Here is a 25,848-nt window from a genome sequence, read left to right on the forward strand (position 1 = left end):
ATTGATTTTGGCCGTTACCGACCGGTAAATGGTCATTCCTGATGTAGGTGCCCTATTTTACCGATTCGGTAAATTTACCGAATCGGTATTTTTACAGATTCGGTAAATTGGAGATGTAGGTGGGACTCTTCTGAGTCCCACAGGCCTTACCGAATCGGTATTTTACCACCCAATCCAATTGGCTGGTAAAATACCGAATCCAGGTGTGCATGCACATGTGTGCATGCACACCTGTGCCATGTGACAGACAGACATGCCCTTAGGGCATGTCTGTGTGCCACATGTCACACATGCCTGAATTCGGGGTGCTAGAGGGTGTCAAAGTGACACCCCCTGCACCCTTGTAAAAATGGGTATTTACCGAATCGGTAAATACCGATTCGGTAATGACCATTGATTCCTATGGGCTTCAATGCCCATAGGAATCAATGGGTATTACCGATTCGGTATTTACAGAATCGGTAAATACCGAATCTCAACGATTCGGTATTTACCGAATCTGAAATACCTACATCCCCCCCCCCTCCATTTTACCACTTCTTAAATACCGAATCGGTATGATTCGGTATTTAAGAAGTGGTAAAATGAATTTACCTACATCGGGCCCAAAGTATTTAACCCCTTCGAAGCTAATGACGAGCTGGGCTCGTCATGGTGCTTACCTGCCGTGCGCGGATGACAAGGCCAGCTCGTCATGATTTATGGACTTTATGTTTTTTTAGCGCAGGACGGGAAAACGCCTAGCAGCCATGTGGTTAAATCAGTGCTTGTAACTTGCTAGCATTATGGGAATGTCCCCATGGAGCTATGCTTTTAACTCTTCTGTGCCGAAGTAGAAGGAAACCAGCCTGCACCCAAAGTGCACTACTGGACCACACCCGAATGTATTGGATATCAACAGTGCCCCCAAATAGGGCTGCTCTGTAATGATGATGAACAATAGTTCTTATTTGGGCTTTCATCTAATTGTATCAGGAATTGTCTCTCCTACACATCCCTAACCAGCATCAGTGTTGGAACCATTAGGTCTTCTATTGAGTGTCAGGATTTACTTTTGTCTTTCTCCTGTGTAAATTATGGGGATGCAGTTTAGCACCTGTGACTCAAGCAGGACTTTCATATATGTTTTTTACTTTAGAAGGCATTTGTGTTGCAATGCACAGGGTTCAGGTCTTTTGGACCACATCATGAAGAGTTTGGGCACAATTACTTGTCAATGCTACCTGTTGGTTTCAGTGGTCTGACTTCTACACTTATATCTGGACTAGTGGGAAGCGCACACAACCAACCTCTGAGCTTTCTGGCTTCTCGCATATTTGTGCCAGAACACCACCTATAACTTAGAGAATACAATGTGTGTAGTATTATCCTTGCTGCGGAGGATCCTGCAACAAGTTTGAGTTACATTGCAGTTCACCAGCGCATGCAGTGGCATGGGTGCACTCTTTTTGCCTCATTATACTTGTGTTGCTTGACAGAAAGTGAAAAAATTAAATGCTCCCCAAGGGAGATATGCTTGCAAGACAATAGTTGTGTACCAGCATGTACACAGAGGAAAAGAGCATCACTAGAGAAGACAACCATAAAGGGTAGAGGTAGGGACATGAGCATGGGACAGATGTTACTGGATAAAATAGTGTTGTACATTGGGGACCAGGATAAAAGCAGAGCCTGGGCATGAAGACTAAATCAATATATTTTTTATTCAATCACCCTTCTCTTTACTTTCCATCCTCTGCAAGCCTCCACTCACGAAGTATAACCTACTGTAGGTCGAATGACTGTCTGCCTTTATGTCTATTATTGTACTTCTCTATATTGCCCACACATCATTTCATAAATCATCTTCCATTATTTAAAACCATATCCCTGCAACTAACATTACCCTATCTTCTCTAGCCTAGTCATTCATCACACTAATAATCTGCGTGAACTCACGTACCGCCACAGACTAATCATCACACATGATCCTAATAATGTAATACACAATGAAGACACTGGAGTAAATGCATGGAATGATTTCCATGCAAGCACAAAACGAATCCCAGCAGCCAACAATGTCCAGTAATCACTGGATTAATCACTAACTTTGAGTTCTGTAGTAGCATATTGCTTGGCATAAAGCACTTCACCGTCTCTTCTGGGGTGGTAGGCGCCATATAAATGCAATTACAATACAATTTGGCCTATGGCAGCCACCACAAACAAATAGTGGTAGGGCCGGTGGAGGGAATGCAGGAGTGGGCGCACGAGGGGAGATTTTCCTGGTTCCAGCAGCCCCAGGGCCTGCATCCCAGACTTTCTGTGCAATACCCACACTGCTCTCATTCTATGAGAGCAGCACGGGGATTGGCCTGCGCAGGTTGGTTTGACTCTCCGCTAAGGCACAGGAGTCTGTGTTGTTTCTCCAACCAGACTTAGCATTATAGAGACACCAAAGTGCACATGTGTGTTAGGCCAGCCTAAGCCAGCTGGCCAAACACGCAAGCGCACTTATATGTGCACCAACCACTCCTCCCATGGCCCTGCCCCTCCCTACAGCTCTGGCTCTGCCAGAAGCTGAAAAATACAATGATGATAAAATATTGTTTTAATTTTCAGCCAGTGGGGCGACGCCCCTGTATTAAAGTCATGTTAGTATTGTCTTTAATAGATTGCACAGCACTTTGATGTGGCCAGATTCCCTTGGCAACACCATTTTGGAAAGGCGGTGACACTTGCCTCTATTGTCATTTTCCTCACTATTTAATCTGTGAACGCAGGGACCCATTCCTAACTCATCAGTAAAATGAAAACACTTAAGGCTGCAGGAAATGGGTAATTAACAAATACCAAAGGGCCAATCCGGTGCTAACGTTTTTTACACAATATATAGTGCTGTTAATATGTTCAGCCTTATCCGAACTGAGATGCCTCCAGTGTAACCAGCGAAAGGAAAGCCTAATGCCTGCCCCATTACCAATGCACCTTAATGAAAGTTGATATCGCAGGTTGCGAATGTGCACGCTTCAGCATTCTAATTAACCCTCACTTAACTCTATCAGGCATCTTGATTTATAGACCTCCAGGTCAGGATAGTAGTTTTACCAAGGCTCTCTTGAATATAATAGGTGCTTTGGCGATGGGAACTGTTAATTTTAATATATTTGGGGACTTGAATCTCCATTTCGACCTCACTTCGGATAATAAAATAACGGGCCTGCTGGCCGACCTGGCAGCATTTCAACTGTATCAACGGGTCACAAGCCCCACACACACTGGAGGACACTTATTAGACCCCATCTTTTCAAACATGGAAGAGGCGGTAGTAGATGCTCCTATTCCTTGGTGGGACCATATGCTGATTATTATGTCTCTGCCTTTAAAAATATTTTCAGGCACTAATAATAACCAAATGGTATATAAACGACCTTGGCGTAAGCTACGCCTTGAAGATTTTCACGGCCTGTTAAGAGTAACCCTCCTGTACTCTCTGACAACGCAGAGGTGGGATATGAGCAGTTTTGTTCCTGGCTAACACGAGCTTTGGACTCCCTAATCCCGGCCAGGTGGATCTTAGGTCGTTCCCAAGAATCAAACCCATGGTACAATGAATCTTTAACCATCTTAGAGAAAAACTGCAAACAAATCGACCGTAAGTGGAGGAAATCGTATGATCCAGATATAAAAAAAACAATACATCACAGCACAAAAAAGTTATCATAGAACAATTTGTAAGACACGAGCCGCCTACTATGTTCAAGTTTAAGTTCAAGTTCAGTAATTTGTATAGCGCACTACTCACCCAGAGGGTCTCAAGGCGCTTGAGGGAGGGTGGGTGCCTTACTTATCGAATAGCCAGGTTTTTAGCTGCTTTCTGAAGGAAAGGTGGTTCTGTGTAAGGCGGAGGTGAGTGGGGAGAGAATTCCAGGTCTTGGCCGCTAAGTAGCAGAAAGATCTTCCTCCCATGGTGTTTCTATTGATGCGTGGAATTGCGGCGAGGGCTTGATTGGATGAACGTAGTTGGCGGGTGGGTGAGTAGAAGGACTGCCGTTTATTTATTCGGGTCCTCGGTCGTGGAGGGCTTTGTGTGCGTGGGTGAGGAGACGGAACGTTATTCTCTTGTTGACGGGAAGCCAGTGGAGAACTTTCAGGTGATCGGAGATGTGAGCTTGACGGGGGATGTCCAGTATGAGTCTGGCTGAGGCGTTTTGGATGCGTTGGAGTTTTTTCTGTAGTTTGGCTGTGGTTCCGGCGTAAAGGGTGTTTCCATAATCTAGTCGGCTAGTGACTAGTGCGTGGGTGACTGTCTTTCTTGTTTCGGTGGGGATCCAGCGGAAGATTTTTTTGAGCATGCGTAGGATGTTGAAGCATGATGATGAAACGGCGTTGACTTGTCTGGTCATCGAGAGGGAGGAGTCTAGGATGACGCCCAGGTTCCGTGCGTGATCTGTGGGTATGGGTGCTGTGCCCAGAGCTGGTGGTCACCATGAGTCATCCCATGCCGAGGGGGACGATCCTAAGATGAGGACTTCCGTTTTGTTCGAGTTTAGTTTTAAACGGCTGTTCTTCATCCATTCGGCTACTTCTTTCATTCCTTCGTGTAGATTGGTTTTGGCGGTGTTGGGGTCTTTCCTTACTCCCAGGAGTAAGCAAAATTGCGGAAAAACTCATCAATAAGAAACTCTCAGAGTATTTAGAAGCCAACAACAAGCTAAAAAACTCCCAGACGGGCTTTCGACCAGGACAGGGCACGGACATCGCCCTCCTGGCGGCGGTAGAGGAAGCCAGAACGCTGCTAGATGGTGGAGGATCAGTGGCAGTGATCCTCCTCGACCTTAGTGCAGCGTTCGACACCGTGGACCACCAGCTCCTCATCGAAAGGCTGGCAAAAGTTGGTCTAGAAGGCACAGCCATATCCTGGCTCTCATCCTTCTTGACACAACGATCCTATCAGATCTGGGAGAAAGACGCCCGCTCCTCCGAAATGCCCCTCCAATGTGGTGTGCCTCAGGGCTCCTCCCTGAGCCCTACATTATTTAACATATATATGTCCACATTGGAGGAAGTCATTACCCCTTTCGGAGTGAGTGTCATCAACTACGCTGATGACACCCAATTAGTGGTGTCGTTGTCCCACCCTCAACAACAGAAAGCCGATCTCCTTAACTGCCTCACGCAGGTCCATCACTGGATGAATACATCAGCGCTAAAATTAAACGGGGCAAAAACCGAGGTCCTTGTACTCGGCCCAAAAGGAACCTCATTTCCGTTGGACATGTGGCCAACATGTCTAGGTCCCCCCCCAGACCCAAAGACAGAGGTAAAAAGCTTGGGTGTCTGGATCGACTCGGAGCTCTCTTTCGCCCCACAAGCAAAAAAGGTCGTAGGGACCTGTTTCGGTCTGCTTAAATCCTTGAGGAAAGTCCTGCCCCTTCTTCCTCCGAAATCGCAAAAACTTTTAGTCCAGGGTCTTATTATATCTAGACTGGACTATAGTAATGCGATCTATTTGGGTGCACCGGAAGCAACATTGACTAAATTGCAGAGGATCCAGAACACCGCTGCTCGGATCATTACCAACACCCCGGCCAGATCTTCGGCCAAGCCTGCCCTCAAACTCCTGCATTGGCTCCCCATAAGGGAGAGAATTAAATTTAAAGCCCTGTGTTTGGTGCACAAAACCCTGAATAACCAAGGCCCTCCAATTCTCCGAAACTTCATTACCCCTTACATAGCCACAAGAACCCTTCGCTCTAATGCAGAAAACCTTATCAATGCCCCAAGGTTTAGGAAAGCACGATCAGGAGGAAGACGGTTCGCGGTTCATGCGGCCCGTCTTTGGAACTCCCTCCCACGAGATCTTCGTCTGGAACCCCACTACCTCCGTTTCAGGAAACGATTAAAAACACATCTTTTCCCCTAGCCCTTATGCTCCTCCCGTTAACTCAGTCCTCAGTCATGTCTCTTAGGTTCCTCAGCGCTGGGATACTTCCGGGTGACTATGCGCTTTATAAAAATAAATAATAATAATAATAATAATAAGAGGATCAGCTGGGTGTCGTCAGCGTAGGAGATGATGTTGAGGTTGTGTTGTCGCGCGATGGTTGCGAGGGGACTCATGTATACGTTGAAGAGGGTGGGACTGAGTGATGATCCTTGTGGTACGCCGCAGATGACTTCGGTGGCCTCTGATTTGAATGGGGGGAGTCGGACTCTTTGAGTTCTTCCGGCGAGGAACGAGATGATCCATTCCAACGCTTTTGCTTGTATCCCGACGTTGCTGAGGCGTTGTATGAGGGTGTTATGACAGACTGTGTCGAAGGCGGCGGAGAGGTCAACAGGGCCGGACTGGGAACCAGAACCGGCCCTGGCAAAGTGCTCGGCCGGCCCCCCTCCCCCCCCCGAGGGGGGGGGGAGGGGGGCCCCTGTGACAGGGCCGGTTTTCGCCCGTTTTTGTTACAGGGCCGTTTTTGCAGCATAACGGCCCTGTAACAAAAACGGCCCCAGGGTCCCAAAACCGGCCCCCAACCATGCGGCCCACCGGAGGATTGCCCGGTGCCCTCAACGGCCAGTCCGGGCCTGGAGGTCAAGTAGGATGAGGGCAACTGTTTCTCCGTTGTCCAGTAGCGTTCGGATGTCACCAGTAGCAGCGATGAGGGCGGTTTCGGTGCTGTGTTTGGCTCGAAAGCCGGACTGTGAGGGGTCGAGTGAATTGTTGGATTCAAGGAAGGCGGCAAGCTGACTATTAACGGCTTTCTCGATGACTTTGGCCGGGAAGGGGAGGAATGAGATGGGGCGGTAGTTCTTTAGTTCAGAGGGGTCTGCTGTGGGTTTATTCAGAAGGGCGCTGAGTTCAGCATGTTTCCAGCTGTCTGGGAAGGTAGCGGAGTTGAAGTAGCAGTTGATGACATCGCGGAGATGGGGTGCGATGATGGAGTCTGCTTTGTTGAAAATGTGGTGGGGACATGGGTCAGTTGGTGAACCTGAGTGGATGGAGTTCATCAGGCGGATGGTGATTAGGCTCAGTTCGAACCCTTCTAAATCTATATTTAAAATTCTAAAGGATCTTAGTGCTAAAAAAGCATCAACAACGGTGGTCGCTTCCGAAACACACTGTGAAAACTTTGCAAACCTTTTGGTGGAGAAAATAGGGACGATCTATGGTTCCTTTGTCTCCACACCAGGTCCCTCCCCTTGTAACGCTGAGCCAATCCAGACACTCTTGAGCATCCCAGAAATTACCCAGGACGATTTCCTCAAACTATGCGGTAAAATTAAATTAGGTTTGCCAGCGGACCCTCTGAAACCTGCCCAACTCAGAGAGGTATCCGCATTGGTGCTTGATCCTCTACGCCAAATAATTAATGTTTCTTTGGCATCAGCCGTAATACCGGCAAGATGGAAACAGTCTTGGGTGTCCCCTATTATTAAAAAGGCCACACCAGATCCTTCCAAGCCTGAGAATTTCAGACCCATCTCCTTGCTACCCTGGCCAGTGAAGGTGGCAGAAACACACGTCAACAACACCCTGACAAACTTTCTCTGCTAAAATAAAATCTTGGACGCCTCACAACACGGCTTCCGAGCTGGCCACAGCACCGAAACGTAACTACTGTGCATGACAGAACATCTCAGGACCATACTGACGCAGGTCAAACAGCAGCACTGATCCTATTGGACCTCAGTGCTGCCTTTGATACGGTCTCTCATGAGGTCCTGTTGCACAGGCTGAAGGAGGTCGATATTGGGGGAACAGCGTTGGAGTGGTTTTGGGCCTCCCTAACCGGTAGATCTTTCCGGGTCTCCACCCCACCATTTTTGTCCAAAGAACGACCCATTGAGCAAGGAGTACCTCAGGGCTCGGCACTTAGCCCTACACTATTTAATATTTATGTTCAACCACTGGCTGAGGTCGCCAAACAATGGGAGCTTTCATTGGTCTCATATGCTGGCGACACTCAGCTAGTGGTAGCCCTGAGTGAGCATGCCGCCTTAATGGCTTCTAAGTTTAACAAGGGCCTCACAGCCGTAGCTAACTGGATGACTGCAAACTATCTTCAGCTAAAGGCCAGCAAGACCGGGGTCTTACTGATGGGGAAAAACGCTTTGCAGTGGGGAGATAAATGGTGGCCAGAGATTCTGGGCAACATCCCGATCATAAACCAGAAGTAAAGAATCTTGGAGTCTGGATCAACTCCTCTCTTAACTTTATCACCCATACCAAAAAAGTGGCAGCCACCTGTTTTGGAATCCTACGTAACCTCAAACCAATCCTTAAATTTTTTGATTCGTCTACCCGTCAGCTTATTGTACAGTCAACAATCCTCTCACGCCTGGATTACGCAAGTTCCTTGCTCCTGGGGGCTACCCAGGCAGAGGTTGGAAGACTGCAGCCTGTGCAAAACACAGCTGCAAGAACCTTGATAGGTCTTCCCCGCTTCCATCCGGTAGCGGAAACCCTTGCCTTTAAGATTATGAAACTGGCAACCCCGCCCATGCTCTGTTCTCTGCTGACCCCATATGTTCCCCGCCAATCCTTGAGGTCTGAGGGCCAATATCTGGTAGTGGTCCCCAGGGTGAAACGCTCATGCATGGGGGGCCGCTCATTCTGCTATTTGGCCGCAAAATTATGGAACGCCTTACCGCCTCAACTGCGCGGATTAAACGATCTTCTGCGGTTCAGAAAAGCCATTAAATCTTATCTCTTTCCCTCCGATTAGAATCATTGTTACTGTTGTGTCTGGGTCTGCTGTAATATGCTGGCGGCAGCCCTCTTCTTACTGTTGAAAAGCGCTGGGACGCCCCTTAGCTGGGGCAGCCGAGCGCTATAGAAAAGCATGTAACATAACATAACATAAACAAATACCTACTCTACTCCTAACGCCTGCAGCTTTAGCATTTTGCAGGTTGGCACGGCTTAGTGAGTGACATCTGCATGCAGTCAAAAACATGTTTATTTGCAATACATTTGCAATGTGTAAGAGGAAGGGGAAGGTTTAAAAAAAAGAGAAGCTTGACAGCATAAGGATTGACGGCGAGAGAGGTGTCAGAGACAAATAAATGGAGGACTAAGAGAGAAACAAGTGGGGAGAAAGATAGATAAAGACAGAGGGCCACATTTATGAGAAGTGACGCATCACTACGTGAAAGCAGCGATGCGTCACTTCTCAGTGCGCTCTGCTTGCGACATGATGGATACGTCATATTTACTGTATGACGCATCATGTTGCATAGAGTTACAGACACAGCAGTATTTCTGACGTATTTGTAGGCACAAAAGTGACACATTGCTGGAGTGTGTCACAAAAGTGACGCAACTTCAGCAATGTGTCCTTTCACATGGCCTGCGACAGTCTTACGCCTGGTGTGATGCAGGCGTAAGAAATTGACGCATTTGTACCCTAGAAGTGACGCAGTGAAATCTCATAGATTGCACTGCGTCACTCCTACGAGGCTTAATTATATGGGAATGCCCAACCTACATCCATTATACCTGACGCAGGTATAATGTAATGCAGGGGTTTACAAAGTGACACATCTGGTTAGATGCCTCACTTTGTAAATAGGGAGCAACAGGGGGCATGTTTTATGCTGCCAATGCATCACAAAAAGTCATGCAACGGAAGCGCAAAACTGTTGTAAGACCTCATAAATAAGGCCCATAGAGAAAAGATGATGAGGGTTAGAAAAAGCTAGAAAGGGGGAGGGGTACAAAGGCAGATGTGAAGGGAAGATTGAATGAGGCGAAAAGTGTGAGCCATGGATGTGGTTTGAAGGGAGCGATTAGAGGTGAAAGTGGAAAGGATCCATTTGGAACGATACTCCCAAGCTTTTTTCATCTTCCAAAAACAGTTCATATTCTTTCTTTTAAAAGGCAACTGGTCTGGCATGCTAATGCTGACCATGAGTTGCTATGAGGGTCCCCTATCAGTGAAGTTTGAGGAGGGATAGACAGATAAAAAAGAAGCAAGCATTCCCACATGGGTGCCTGCTACTTGAAATAAATGCAAATGGGCTCTATGTTTTAAACAGCAACTCTAAAGGCTGCTTTGGGGCCACTATAAACAATTGATGGAGTCACCTAAAGCTTGAAATAATGACAAAGAGTTATTATGTTGCGAGGTGATATAAGGGTGTTAACAAGCTGAGTATGGAGTGCTTACTTCTAATGGAAACTTGTAAACAAGGTTTGCACTAGATACTGTCAGACTGTGTTTTACTAAAAGTATATATTTTGAAATCACTTTTTTGGGTCCAAAACTTTAGGTCAAATTCATAACATTTGGCGCAATGCAGCACAGCAATCAAAGTTATTGCACTGTTATGCGTCAAAGGGAGAGAGAAAAACACTGCCATATCTACTAACCTATGGTGCTGTTTGGTCTCCCCAATCCGTGGCGGTCTTTAGGCTGTTGGGCGTGGCACACACGCCCTTGCACAATAGTGCAAGGTTGTATATATTTGTATCAAGCACAGCTTTTGTACTACAAGTGTATCTTCCAGTACATAAACTATCCTTGACATAATTTAATACTTTTCCCACTTTGTATGTGTTCTGTACAGTGCACTACAGCCACAAAGTTTAAAAGGTGTGCGACTTTTCTCGAGGAGGTGTATTTTTTTGCACAAATCCCCATCTACAAATCTTGGTAGAGAGGAATATGCATCAAAAACTATGGGTGGTTGAAAGATAATGCTCCCTTGATGGATATTAGAACAATTTAGTGCATGGTGCTACTTTACATTACTTCAGACAACTTTCCTACGCAAGTCATTATTTGCATTGCACAGTAAATACCAACACACCACTTTGCACCAGATTTGAGTCACTTCTATGAAGGAAAGCCGGCACACACTGGTAGTACATTTTTTGCTGAATCTTTACAAATTTAGCAGCAGCCTATCTTATACTGTGTATAATACAGTTTTAAAAAAAATACTTCTATAGTCACAGTGCTTTATATTGCAGGCTGGTTCTTGGTCGCACCATAAATACACGTCACAATTTCCCACTGTGCCAACAAGGATTCCATTCTATCACCACATACAGACACCTACAGTGTTTGCATTAACCAACTTAGCTTTCATAATATAAGAATACCTTTCTCGTCCTTTAGTATAAGATGCATTTATGTTTGATTTACTGTGTTTTATTTTACTTAAAGGTCACAAAAATAGTTAATGATTATTTTCTATTTTTTTATCCATATCTTTGACACCATTCACCAATAAACCCGCCCCCCTTCACTCAGGATTTCAGTTCTAATACTTTTTTTTAACACACTTCAACCTCTCCAAAGGAGAAGGAGAGAGAGAGAAAGTCCACATAAGTGACAGTCGAATGAGACCTCAGGGTACGATTAGGTTCAGGAAAGTGGTGCAGTGGAGGATAAATACATTACAGACAAATGCTGTCCATTAAAGAATTGCTTATGGACAATAAAGATTAGTTTCGAATAATGTGCAGTTCATGTAAATAATGGAGAGGTGGTCACACTAGGGAACCGGATATGACTTATTATCTTTGGGCTTTGTGAACTGGGTGCCAGTGCCGTTGAGAAAACTATTTAACAACTTAAAATGTACTTGGCATAATCTTTCAGTTGGTAACTGTAGGTCTTTCAAAGGTGCATGAAAAATAAATGTGCACGAATATTTTTTCACTGTAAAATAAAAAAATAACATGAATTAATTTCCAACTGTTGAGCCTGCTTGTCTGCATATCTTTTCTTAGCTAAGAACATGTATCTTTTGAAGGCTGACTCTCTGCAGCCTGTTAGGAGGACTGAATATTTTAATTTTTTGTTATATGATGTTTCCTTCTTATTGATATGTGCAGGGAGAACACAGTGTGAAGAGCAATGTGATGATGAGCAGGGGAATTAACTCAGGCAATGTATTTTAAAGTCTTTTTTTTGCTTTTGACAGACAATATTATATGAATAATGAATGTCTGCACTAGTGTTCATAATGTAATTATAATTATCAGTACGTGTGTCCGGACAAAAAGCAAAAGAAATGTATCTAATTTGATGTAATATCTTGCTTCCTAAATCCGCTGGTAACAGAATGTTATGTATTTCAAAACGTCAAAATATTTGTCTGTATAACATATATTGTACAGGACATTATAAAAAGGGCTTGAGATTTTTTGTCAGAAGCTCTCTTTCTTCCTTTTGCTTGGATCCTCGCTGGTGTGTGCCGCTCTTTTTTCATTTCGAGATACATTTTTGGTAGGATAATTAGATTTCCTGCATTTGTTCTATTTGCCTTTGGAAGTTTATTGACTGTAAACTCAGTTGGCTTCTTTAACTTAATATCAAACTTTCTTGGCATGTGCACAATATATGGGCATTTAATCTGAGCACGCAATATGTTTTCCTATGTAGAGCATTGGTTACTTATTCTAAATGACAAAGGGCCATATGTATCATACAAATTCGCAACCGCAATTTAGCAAATTTGCATTCGCAAATTTCGGCCTTTGCGAATGCAAATTTGCTAAATGGAATATATGAAGTAAAACTGGTGAAAAATAAGGAATCGCAAAATTTGTTATTCCTTATTTTGCAATTGCATTTAAGGAATCGCAAATTTTGCGATTCCTTAAATGCAATGTGTGTAGCCAAAAAATTAGCAAAATGCCCTTAAGGAATCGCAAATTACCACCAACTTCTAGTTTGTACATACATACCCATTTGCGATTCTCAAATAGCGATTTCTTAAAAATCGCTATTTGAGAATCGCAATGGGGTATCTTGATACATATGGCCCCAGGTTATTTAATTGTCTCTTTTTAAACTAGATTGTGTATTGTTTCTTTTGACAATTTGTGTGCCAAAAGCAGCATAAAATAGTTTTTCTAACTATTTCCTGACTCCAGTGTCAATGTATCCTTATTTATATTCACTGACTAATTCTAACAATAAACAGACAAGTAAGAGATTTGTGGGTAATTTATTTTTAAAACAGCTTTTAAATTTACTTTCTCTTCCTGTGAATCGACCCTGTCTGACAGAGGAACGTGTTGTGACATTTTTCCACGCTTGGCATGACTCTAAGAGAACAAACCCTAAAGTAGGCTGTGCCAGACCATTCTGGCCAAACTTCTACCATGTACAGAGCAGAACCCACAGGTAATGGTTTAATCTTGGCATGGTACCAGAGCATACAATGACTGTAGTATCTCCCCTGCTTGCTTGGGGTCTATTCTTTCTGTATAAAAGCCAATGAGGCCTCCTTCATATACTGTGTGAACAAAAGTTACATTGTATCTTAAGGAATAGTGCTCAATATTACTCTGCTGTGACTGAGCAGGATACTTTGGAAATACCATCCCAGGAAAATGTATGCCCAAAGAATAGTGTTTTAGGAGGGACAATGTAGCAGAGTACTATGAAAGATTATTACATATGATTGCTTCTCCCAGAAGATTACCATCTTCTTGTTGGCTTACCCTTGTAGATTCTGTTGACTCTTACAGAGTTGGAACAGATTAGCTAAAAATGTGACTGATTCTATTATCCTGGCATTCCAGACTATCCTGTAACCAGCTCTCCCTGTCACCTCATAAGTGCATTATACTGAGGTCAGGAGGAAAATCACCTCTGCGTAAATTTGAAGCCCCACACACTGCAATGCTTTTGCTTGCCACCTGAGGCAGTATTACAGAAAGTGCCCTGAAGGCACAATGGGCATGTGCATCCACTTTGCAATGTGCCTCGTGGCACGTTAGTATTACAGAAGGGGCCGCAGACAGGGCCAGACTGGCCATGGCGGGCACCGGGCAATCCTCTGGTGCGCTGCACGGGTGGGGGCCGGTTTTGGGCCCCTGGGGGCCGTTTTTGTTACAGGACCATTTTTGCAGCATAGCTGCAAAATCGGCGCTGTACCAAAATTAGCCGAAAACTGCCCCCAGAAAAGAGCTTGGCGCACCACCAACTCCCCCCCCCCCCCAAAGTGGGGTGGGGGGGTCCGAGCACTTTGCCAGGGCCGGTTGTGGTTCCCAGTACGGCCCTGGCCGCAGATGCTTGTGCGCCCCCTTCTTTAATACTGATAGCGCTGGCGCACATGTAGTGCCAGAGTTATCTCAGGAGGGCATCACCTCATTTACTTCGGGGCTTGGCCCATTGCGAAAGAGGGAATCTCTTAGCCTCTGCGCCCATGCCATATTATGGACATGGGTGCAAAGAAGATGCCAGGAGGCGCAATGAAAGTATGCAACAAACAGGCAGTGCACTGTCAGTGCACCCCATGATTGCAGCCCTATGGATATTTGAGGCTCCAAGCTATCCCCTTACAGGTAGGTGCAGTCGCTCACTGTACCCACCTGCAAAGGGATCTCAAATCCCTCTTTAAAATGCAGGCAGACTGCCTGCACAGTGAAACACAGAGTGGCTTTGAAGTATCCCTCCATATTTCACTTGAATGCCCTGCCCGCAGGGCAGCCTGAGAATGCGGCTGCACTTAGAGCAGCACATTCACTGCAATAGGGAGCACTTTCCGTTTTTGCACACGGCACACTTATTTAAATGTGTGCCATGGCACAAACAGGAAAAGTGCGCCCTATACTATTTTGTTTTTGGTTAGGGAACAGCGTTGTTGGGGCAATCCTGAATTACTCTAAAGACAGCTGATTCAAAGTCGATAATTTCATCACTAATATTAGTTCCGAGCAGTACTTAATTTGTAAAAGAAGCGCCAGAGCCCAAACTTTTGCTCCAAAATCCACATCTGGTGCAATAAAATGTTGGGGGTACCGAATGTCTAGCTTATAGAGTCTTGAGTCCACCATATGCTTCTTTCATCTACCACCAGACACACCTTGCTCTTTTATCTTATTCTTTCATGTTCTTTTTCACCCTTCCTTGCTCCCTTTGTATCTGTTTACCTCTCTTTCTATTTGCCCTTCTTTCAGCTGTTTTTGGCCTTCTCTCACTGTAGGAAAGTAGGATCTGCTTTCATGGTCACCCAGATTTTTTGCTGGTGTCATTATGTTTTACTGACTAGTCTGACTGGGATCCTACTAATCAGGACGCCAGTCTCTGTGCTTCTTCCCTAAATTGGACATGGGGAGTACTTAGGTACACTACAGATTGGCTACTGGTGTACCCTTGTAAGTCCCTGGTATATGGTGCCCAGGTACCCAGGGCATAGGTACACCAGAGGTCTCCAATGGGCTGAAGCATGTATTATGCCACCCATGAGAGCCCACTCTGAGTCATCTCCTAATCCGGCGGGCCAGATGGCGGACTGAGAACGCCACGGAGGAGCAGTTGTTGGAGGCTCCTTATCTACCCTATCCACCCAACGATTAGAGAGCTATGGCTAAAGAGATTTCCCGCTGTTGAATAAAGGGTGAAGGGGAAATGGTGAACAAGTGAAAAAAGTGAATGGTGAACGATTTGACTATTTTTCTGGGGGTCTGAGTCGAATTTGCCCGATTTGAGAAACGGATTTACTTTTGATGGCGATATCGCTCTGTTGTATTTGCGGTTGTTGGCAATAGATGCAGAGACTGCTTCAGACTTACCTGTTGATCACCCGGCATACTATCCCGCGGCTGGTCAGCGGGTCGGCGCACAGCTGGTTTGGCCTTAGACTGGGACTGTTACCGATTTCAAACGCGGAGAGCTCAGTGCAGGGTCCTCGATTCCTGATGGCTTCCAAGAATGTTCCGAGAACTACACGTGCGAACAAAAACGCCACGGTGGAAGTGGTGGTAAGAACGATGGCGTCGGCCCCTGCGCTTAATGTGGTGAATGCTGTAACGTCAAACCATGCTGCTCCTTCACAAAATATGGCTATAGCAAGTGGGCTGACCGCATCTACAGGAGGAACGACTTCAGCTTCACCAGGTAAGCAAGTGCTTCGCCCACCTGTGCTTGTTGTTCCTGGGACCACTCGGACTACTGGGTCTACTGGGACTACTACCACTACTAAAAATGGGACCCTTAAAGGCAACAAAGGGGGGGAGGAGGTTGTGGCTAAGACTTTTACTATCACAACCGCAGAAGCTATTTCTCCGGAGACTGTAAATTCAGTTGAAGATAGCCTGATATTGGCTCCCGACTCTTCGGTGGGGTATACTTCTCGTTCGAGCGGGATACCTGATAATTCACCGATTTCAAGCTTGGAGGCAGCTGAACCAGTTAATGATCAATCACAAGTGGTGGGGGAAGGAGCAGTTGGTGAAGAAACTTCCAATGATGAATATGAAGAAATGACGGAAACTGGCTCCTCGCTTGATACTGCCAAATATCTGATAGCTAGGAGAGATAAGGCTAAATTGGAGCTAAAAACCAAGAACAAGAAAGTAAAAACTCTTGGTTTAGTAAACGCTACTTCCTTAATCTCCGCTCCTCCTATTAGGAAGCCCCTTCTTGTAGAGAAAAGCCCTCTTAGGAAATGGATTCAAGCAAAAGGGCTGGTGAAGAATGTGACTCTAAGACTGTCTGGCACAAGCCTGCCAGATCATGATGCCTGTCGGGTCTCCCCCGTTTTACCAGAAGACCTTTCACCCACCAACGGTGTATCTCAGTTGCCCTCCACATATATTGTACTTTTGGTAGTACCCCCTGAAATTGGTTCTGAAGCTATATGTTCTGTTTTGGCCCCTTCTACTGAAGAAACATCCTCAAATAATGCAATTCTAAATGTTAGTAGCCCCCCCTCTAGTATAATTTTAGCAACGTCACCTGCCTTAATACCTATTGTGATATCGCATCTTTCAACCACTGTCTCCGGACCAATATCATCAGGAGAACAAGGGACTGTCAACCCATCTCTTGATATTATACTGCAAACTCTAACTAGCTATCGGCAGGCAGCACAAGAGCATTTCTTGCAGCTACGCAACGATAATAGCAAGCTGCACAATTCTCTACAAGAAATTACTCTTAAGATGGGAGGGATGTCACAGGAAATGGAAGATTTACAGCATAGGGTAGTCAAAATAGAAGAGGGGTCAGCCCGCACAGAAACTATTGTGAGTCAGCATGATGTCCAGCTTTCGGCCTTACAGTTAAAAGTTAAAGATTTATAAAATCGTCAGAGACGATCAAATTTGAGACTTTTTGATATCCCAGAGGGCACTGAGGGGGCAGATCCTAGGGCATTTGTTGTAAATGTATTTCAGAAGGCTTTCCCGGATCTATCTGATTGTGATTGGGACTCCCAACTCCAGAGAGTTCACAGGTTACCACTTGTTCAGAGGAACAAGGGAAATAAATGTCCCCGTCCTTTCCTTATTCATTTTGGGAACTTCTTATTGAGACATGCCGTATCCTTTAAATCTAGGCCTAATTTAACTGTCACTAGTGAAAACCTGTCTTTTTTTGTACGATCGGATCTTAGTAAGGCCACTATGGACAGACGGTGGCAGTTACGTAAGCTTATTGATCCATTTAAATCTCTTTGCGGACAAGTGTTCTTACAGGAGCCTGCCCGCCTAAAAGTTATTAAGGGAGGACATACTTATTTTTTCACTGACGTAAAGGAAGCAGAGAATGCATTATCCACATTCGCTTAGTTTTGAGAGAAGGAAAGGCTAGATGTTTGACTTAAACCTTACTTTTATTTCACACACATTTCTGTTTCTTCTAGGCGATCTTATTTTTCTTTCCTTCTCTTTTTCCTTTTTGGTACTTATGGGTAGGGTAGTAGGTTGAGCCGCATGCTGCTACTTAAGGTAGCTGTCAATTCAGCTGCAGCAGTATATTGGAGGATGTTCCCTCTTGAGGGAGGTGAGGGAGCAGGGGGAGGGGGGAAGTGCTGGGGTGGGTAAATGGGGGGTCTTTCTTTTGAAAAAGGCAACTCGCCTAGGAGATTTGGTGGAAGTGGAGGAGAGAGGTTTATTTGGTTAATTTTTGCAGAATGAAAAGATTTATTTGAACTTTTTTTAAAATGTTATGGCTAAGATGTTTGGCATGGAACGTTGCAGGTCTTAATAATAAAAGTCAAAGCCGCCTGGTCCGGGAAGAGCTAGCACTGTATGACCCACATTTTGTTTTTTTATCTGAGACCCACATCGCTTACAAGGATAGAAAGGTATTGGGGCAATTTGGGTATGGGGTTATATTTGCTCTACTTTTAATGCTTCTATCAGGGGGGTGGCTATCCTCAAGGATAGAAGTTACAAAGTAGAAATCTGTAAAACTGTTTGTGATAAGAGTTCACGATGGGCTATTGTGCAATTATTAGTGGAAAAATGTAAATTTATTTTTTGTGTGGTTTATGGTTCAAATTGTTTTTGAACAATTGAATATGGAACTTTTGGAGTGGGAAGGAGAACTTGTTATTATGGGGGACTTTAATTGTCTAATGGATTATCAACTTGATACCACCCGGCACAGTGCTTTCAACGTATGCGCAGAACTCGTGCTGCTATTTTAGAAATAGGACGCATCCATAATATCAAAGATGTTTGGCGTAGCATCCACCCTAAGGTGCCCGGCTATACATATTATTCTGCCCCTCATAAACTCTGTTCCCGCATTGATATGGCCAGGGCAACTGAGAACATTGTGAATATTAGCTCTATAGGGCTATGCCCACGAGTCACCTCAGATAACAATCCCATTCTTCTTCTGTTTAACACTGCACAAACTCATACAGCCCCCGGATGTTTTCTTTTCCCAGGCACCTATTCACTAATACTTTGTTTATTTACCGACTTAAGTTACATATTATAGATTTTATTAAACTTAATCTTAACTCTACTTCATGTATTATTGTTTGGGATGCCTGCAAGGCTAGTATCCGGGCGTTCACTCAGCAATTTCTTTTTCAACAAAATTCCGAGTGTCGTAAAACAGATAAAACGCTGACTAATAATATTCTTTCAGTCGAACTTTTATTGGCAGATGCTCTCCGCTTACGGTCCTCTAATGTGGTGGAATTAGGGTTAGAGCTAGGACGATTAAAAGCTACTCTAAAAACAATACTTTGGGAGAAAAGTAGTATAAAATTACATAAATCTCATATCTCCCAATATGAGAGTGGAGATAAAATCGGGAAACTCTTAGCCTATAAAGTAGCGGATGAGAGAGCTAACACTTTGATTAAAAACTAAAGTGGCCCTAATAATATCATGTATGGTCAACCACTACAGATACTAGAACAATTTGCAGTGTTTTATGAGAAATTATATACACCAGAAAGTTACCCTACATCGGCTAGTGTTCAGGATTATCTGGATCGTAACACCTTAGAAAAACAAGATTTCTCCGGGCTGGATCAGTTGTCTGATTATATTAGCCAGCTTGAGATTCGGCAAGCGATTTTCTCCCTACCATTGGGAAAAACAACAGGGGAAGACACGATACCTGTAGAGGTTTATAAAATCTGTAGTGATGAGCTATTGCCTCTCTTCCAACAGGTTATTAATTTTATTGGGGATAATGGGATAGCTCCGAGATCCTGGAACACTGTTAAACTGGTCTTCTTTCTGTAAAAGGGCAAGCCGGGTGACGAATGTGGGTCATACCGACCCATTTCGCTTATCAATGCAGATGCCAAGGTATTTGCAAAAGTGCTGGCTACTCGTTTGGCTCCATTTATACCCAAAATAGTTAATCCGCAGCAGCATGTGTTCGTAATAGGTAGGGATACCACAGCTCATATCAATATGGCCATAACTGACTTTGATATAACAGAGACGGATTCCACCCAACTCGGTATGATTCTTCTTGATGCGGAGAAGGCTTTCGACCGAGTGGGGTGGGATTATCTCTGGTTGGTAATGACCACCTTTGGCCTGAATGGTAAATTTATGAGTTGGACCCGGTCTTTATATGATAAACCTACTGCGAAAGTTAGTTATGCGGGTTTGACATCGGCCCCTTTTTCTGTATTCCGGGACACCCGTCAGGGGTGTCCCTTGTCGCCTCTTTTGTTTGCCCTCTCGATGGAACCATTCCTTCAAGCTTTACAATTACAATCATGCATCATTCCTTTTTGTTCCGGTCCTCATTTATTGAAGATAACGGCATACGCTGATGATATTGCCAATTATTCCACTGATGTTGTAAAGGCTGTGCATGGAATAACTACTGAGGCTAGCAGATTCGGAGATGTTTCCGGATATAAATTAAATCTAAATAAAACTCAAATATTTGCTAATCATAAACCATCAGCCTCAATATCAGCGTTATGTCAGATTGCCATTTACTTGGGGGTTAAAATTTCTGCAAAGATCAACGAAATAGTTACAATTAATTATGACGCTTTAGTTAAATCTACTGTTATACTACTAAAAAAATGGCATAAACTCCCCTTAAACATCATCGGTAGGATTAACCTGATTAAAATGAAAATACTCCCTAAATTTCTTTATTTATTCCGGTCTATTCCTTTTTCACTTAGCAATCTTTTTTTAAAAAAATTGGATGGAATATTTAGCAGTTTTATTTGGGAATATAGCAAAGCTCGTCGGTCTATGGCGTCGCTCAAAGGCGCATTAGATAACGGGGGCTCAACTTTCCTGATTTTAAGTTATATTTTTGGGCAACCTTCCTAGGATGCTTACGGTGTCTACTTAATACAGATAACCAACTTTATTTTCATATCTTTATGTTAAACTCGGATTCAAAGATGTTTTTGTTAAGAGCTAATGACCCCAATTATTTTAAAAGGGTCAACTTCAAGACCGCCAGGGATATGGTAAAGATATGGCTTAATATTTTGTTTTTTTGCCATACTTCCTTTTTTTATCCTAAACTCTTGTTATGGGGTAATCCTGGACTTTCAGGGATTTTTAGTGATGGGGCGGCAAATATATGGCTTGCACATGGCATTAAGACACTTGGGGATTTATATGGTACAAAAGGTTTTCTGAGTTTTGAGACACTTAAAATTTTATATAAAGTTACAAAATCAATGAGATTCAAATATATGCAAATATAGGATTTTCTTATTCGTAAGATGAAACTTTGTGAGATACGGGATTCTGATATTTGGGACTGTTTTTATTCACATAAGGAGAAATCCTTAATCAGTATTGGTTATAAATGTCTTAATACTTATAAAATTAATGATTGTACCAAACTAGCTGAAAAATGGAGCACAAAGCTGGGGAGTAACATCACCCCTACAATGATTACTCTATCTCTCCGTAATATCAATAATTCTGCCCAAGGCTTCAGCAATTTAAAACTACTTGTATGCTCTATCACACTCCAGAGAGGATATCTAAGTGGTCCACGAACATCTCATTTAGTGATCGAACTAAATGTCCCAAGTGTGCTCTTATTGCTGCAGATTTGGAACATATGTTGTTTTCTTGTCCTATGTTATCCAAATTTTGATTAGCTTTGGATGAGATTATGAAACAAAAATTGGTTTGTTCCCCTCCTCTCACAGCATCCTCAGTCTTACTTGATATTCATACCAGTTCCATTCTGCAGCAAGCTTTAATTTCTATTGTATTATCATGTTCTAAATTAGTAATTGCCCGTGCCTGGATTTCGCCTAATCCCCCACATATCATGGAGTGGTGGTCATTGCTTAATGAAATTTATTCTATGGAACATGCTTTGGCTAAACTTAGAGGTACTCGGTCTTTAATGAAATGTGATGAGATTTGGGGTTCCTTTATCATGTGAACGTCACTATGTGAATATATAGGTTTCCTTATATCTGAGGTCCCTGCACTTAAAACATGTATGTACCCCTAAGGCAGGCTATCAACCCTGAAGGCAGGGTGCTTGGATATAAGTGTGAGGGTGCCCCTGCATGAGCAGGACACCCCTAAGACCCTCAGAGTCCATTCTCCCAGGTTGTAAGTGCATAAGCCATTACAATACATAGAGTGGCCATGCGTCATTACATAATGGCTATCTCTAAACTGGCTGTAACAAATCCTGACATGTTTGGTATCAAACATGCTGCCCTCCTGCTGCTGAGCCATGCTCGAGCAGGGGAAGGCAGGCCAATAGGTTGCCTGTCACAGGGAGGTGTGACCACCTCCCAGACAGGACTTAGTGTATTGGGACAGGGTGGGGAGACTTGCCAGCACCACTAGACTGGTTTGAAGGGCACATTTGATGCCCTACTTGCATACCCCAGTTGAAACCAGTTCAGGGAGCTATTGGCTCCCGCTCTGGTGCGAAACTGGACAAAGGACATGGGAGTATCCTCCTCACTGTCCAGCCCTTCCTCTGGAGGGACCCCTGAATCTTCCCAACTCTTTCCTTGGGGTACTCAAGGGCTTACCTGTGGGTGGGTCCCTGGATTTGTCATGGGACAGGATTCAGATCCCAAACTACTTCAACTTCAAGTATCTGGGCGCTTTGGACTTCGCTGGACTTTGCTTTGGGAACCGAGACTGCACCTGTGAAGACTCCTGCTGCTCCTAGTCTCGTTGTCCTGCCAGTCTTCTGCAACATCTGTGCCTGTGCTTCAAACAGGCTCTTCACAAGGCCTGTGGACATCCAAGACACCGGAATGAATCTCCCTGGGAGTGAAGGAGTCACTCAGCTGCATCTGCAGGCACCGCAACGAAGCAGACCGGTCTGCTGTTCCTGAGCTCCTACGTACTCTGAAAGGTTCAGCAACACAAGTGGTGGTTCTGCAACTCCCTCGAGGCCTGCACTGTCTTCACAGCAAATTTGATGTCAGCATCCCTCGTAGGAACCGCTGCAGCAGTATCCCTGTGCACCACGTCGACTTGCCGTTGCCAAGGCTTATTGATTCTCTCCTCCAGAGATCTTCGGGCTCCAAGAAGCTCGAACCTCAAGCATCTCCTGCAGCCAAGCTCTTTGCCTGCATCGTATCTTTTGCACCGGTAGCCTTCCTCCTTCGGTGAGCTGCTTGAGGTGTGTTATGATCTACTGTTGCCTTTCCCCTTGCCTATGTATCTCTTCCTAACTGCTCAGCCAGAATGAGTGTTGGTGTGCTTGGAGATGTCTGGAATGTTGGATGCTTGATGATGTCATGCAATGCATGGGTGCCTGGTGAGGTTGGGAATGTCAGTTGGAGTGTACAGGCTGAGCAGGAGAGAAGCTGCTCCTGTGGGGGATCACCTGGACTTTACATCTCCAGCAACTTATCTGAAGCTGTCATAATTTTTTTTTGTTTGAATATGTTTTATTGCATTTCTTTCATTAGAATACAGGAAAGCAAAATAGCACAGTGGTAGTATTGATAAGGTATGTCATTATACATCCGTTATCTACACATGAGCACACAATTGAAGAATATAAATCAGGTTAAAGCATAGAATGACAAGGATGGTAAATACAGCTGTACAAAAATACTTCTCCATGACAACAGTTTGCTGTAACTATAGCTCTGCACAGTTTCATCCGGTAGAAAACAAAAGCCCGTAAGGCGGGATACCCATAACAATAAGTTGGCAGATGAGAAGAGATTGATCGCGTCAGAGGACTGACGAGAGAGCATTAAGCAGGACAGGTGTGGTGTGTCTCTGGCGATAGGTAGTATCCAAGTCTCAAGGAGTGTTATGATGAGGGAAAGCCGGGCAGGCAGGTTGCTACCGCATTGAAGAAACATGCGTAGTGTTAGTCATCGTCCCCTATTCGCAGGGCGTGTCTCTTACGTTATGTTCATGAGTATTGCGCCCATCCCAGGGGTGATATCTACAACTGTGTGGCCAATGTCGTCTTATAGTCACCCCGCAGAGCGCAAGAAAGAGAACCTGCAAACAGTCAATACCCAATATCATTTGCTCAGAACGATAAACAGTGATTAAGAACTTGTGAAAATAGGGGCTGTAAGCCAACAAAAGGGGAAAGAAAAAAAAAGGAGGGAGGGGGGTATAGAAAGAAATAAAAAGCTTGCATTTAAACAAATGGGACGGGAATACGGGCAGTGGTAAGTGCATGTGTAGTTGTGTCGGTAGTGGGTGTCGTCCAAAGCCGTGTGTAGCGGCCGCAGGGGCGGCGGCAGTGGGGGAGAACATTCAAGGAGGGTCTCTGTCTGGATGGGGTGGCGGGTGGGGGGGCCGATAGGTAGACTAGCGGGAGGGAGGGACGGGAGGAGGGAGGAAGAAAGAAAGGGGGGGTCAGGCGGCGCTCAGAGGCTGAAGCTGTCATCATATCAATAAATCTACAATATACTTATATACCACCTGGCTACAGAAGATCCTTTATTTACCACACTGGCGACGATTAAAAAGAACCTGCGTGTTGCTGAAGGATTACCCTGGATTACCTTGGAACTAAGGATTTGACTAACCACAGGAATTCATGAACTGGAACCCACAGGAAAAGAATTCCCAAGAAAAAGGATTACAAGAATTACGCTCTGGTAAGCCCCACCAGTGTCCTTTGTCAACAGGACAGCCTGCAGACCAGAGCTTTTGACCTTCTTTTGACTTTCTTGTGACCTGTTTAACAGAACTATCTGCTCTGGCCGTGCGCAACCTAAGAATCAGCGCTGTTTTTGTTTGTCATACAGTGATTTAATTGAGAACTGTGCTGGGACTGTGCCACATCCTGTTGTGTTTTGTCGTGTTTTTCCACCACAATCTTCACAGAGACGCAGCTGTCCTGATCACCCTGCTGTGTTTCTCTGCTCTGTTTGGACCAAGACAGCACGTTTTTCTAAATCCCCTGTGGGACAGGTGTGAACATTTTACAGGTGGGCTAAAGATTCACTGTTCCTGTGTACAAGTGCGTGCAGTGCAGGTCATTAACTCCGTGATTGTTATTGTGCCCCTAGCAACACAAACAAGAGTGTGGTTTTTGTGCAGCTACTGCTGCCATCCTACTGATACAGCGATGTGAAAACGAGCACCTTTGTGTGGCATTACATCTTAAAGAATAACAGTTGGAGGTATGACATGAGTGAAAAGTTGTCTTCGTGCCTGCTCCAATCGGTGTTGTGACTTAAGACAACTTCAGAGGAAACTACATGGCTGCTGATATATATATATATATATATATATATATATATATGTATATGTCACTGACTGTGAGTAATTTTGTCTTTTTACTGAGCATTTTCGATGAGTTGTGCAGTTGAAAAAACACCGTTGCTTAAAGGTGCGCGAGGCGTACCGTATTTGAAAGCCGCTTTCCTGCTCATTACCTGACGCGTGATCATCCGTGCATTCTTAGCGCAAGATGTCTTTTGTGAGTTGAAGGTGAAGTCACATTCGATTCAAGCTCAATCTCCTTCAGAAAGGATGCTAAACGACGCACTGGCGGCCATTTTGGCTCTTTGGGAAGGATTCCCTTGTCTTGGGTGATGGTCATGACGTTTACTCATCTAACTGTTTAAGGATGCATTCATATGAACGTCGTGGGATCCTTGTACAACCATCTGCGGCCAACGGTGTGTGAACTTTCTTCATGTCATGGATCTTCGTGCAACCATTTTCTCAAGATCTAGTTTTTGTTGTTGCAGGCATGATTTGCGCTCTACTGGCTGTAGGAAGGATTTTAAGAAAGTTTTTTTTTCAGAGTATTTGCTTTAATACAGAGTGACGTTCGGGTCCAAGCTTAGTTTCACAACCAAAAGGATTTATTGGGGCATATTGCAACAACTCTACGGTAAGACTGTCCTTGTGCTTTCATGCTCATATTGAAGCAGTTATGGATGCAACAGTCAATGGAAAATAATCTCTTTGCTATTTTCTGGCATTACTTGTTAACCAGGATGAGATCTCCGCATTAGATGTTAACAACTGAGTAGAGCTTTTGACCCTCGACACTGGACTTTGCTAGCTGATGGTGTGCCAGTAACTAAGACTTCCTTTTTCTTCATTTTATCAATGCGACACTGTTTTTGTGGGGGTGGTTTGTATTTTGTTATTTGAGTGGTGGTGTTTTGACCTGCTCTGTTATGCATTTCAACTATTTATAGCTAAGTGTTTTTATAGTACTGCTATGTGGGCATGTGGCA

Source organism: Lissotriton vulgaris, chromosome 9 (genome assembly GCF_964263255.1).
Source record: "Lissotriton vulgaris chromosome 9, aLisVul1.2, whole genome shotgun sequence".
Taxonomy (NCBI): domain Eukaryota; kingdom Metazoa; phylum Chordata; class Amphibia; order Caudata; family Salamandridae; genus Lissotriton; species Lissotriton vulgaris.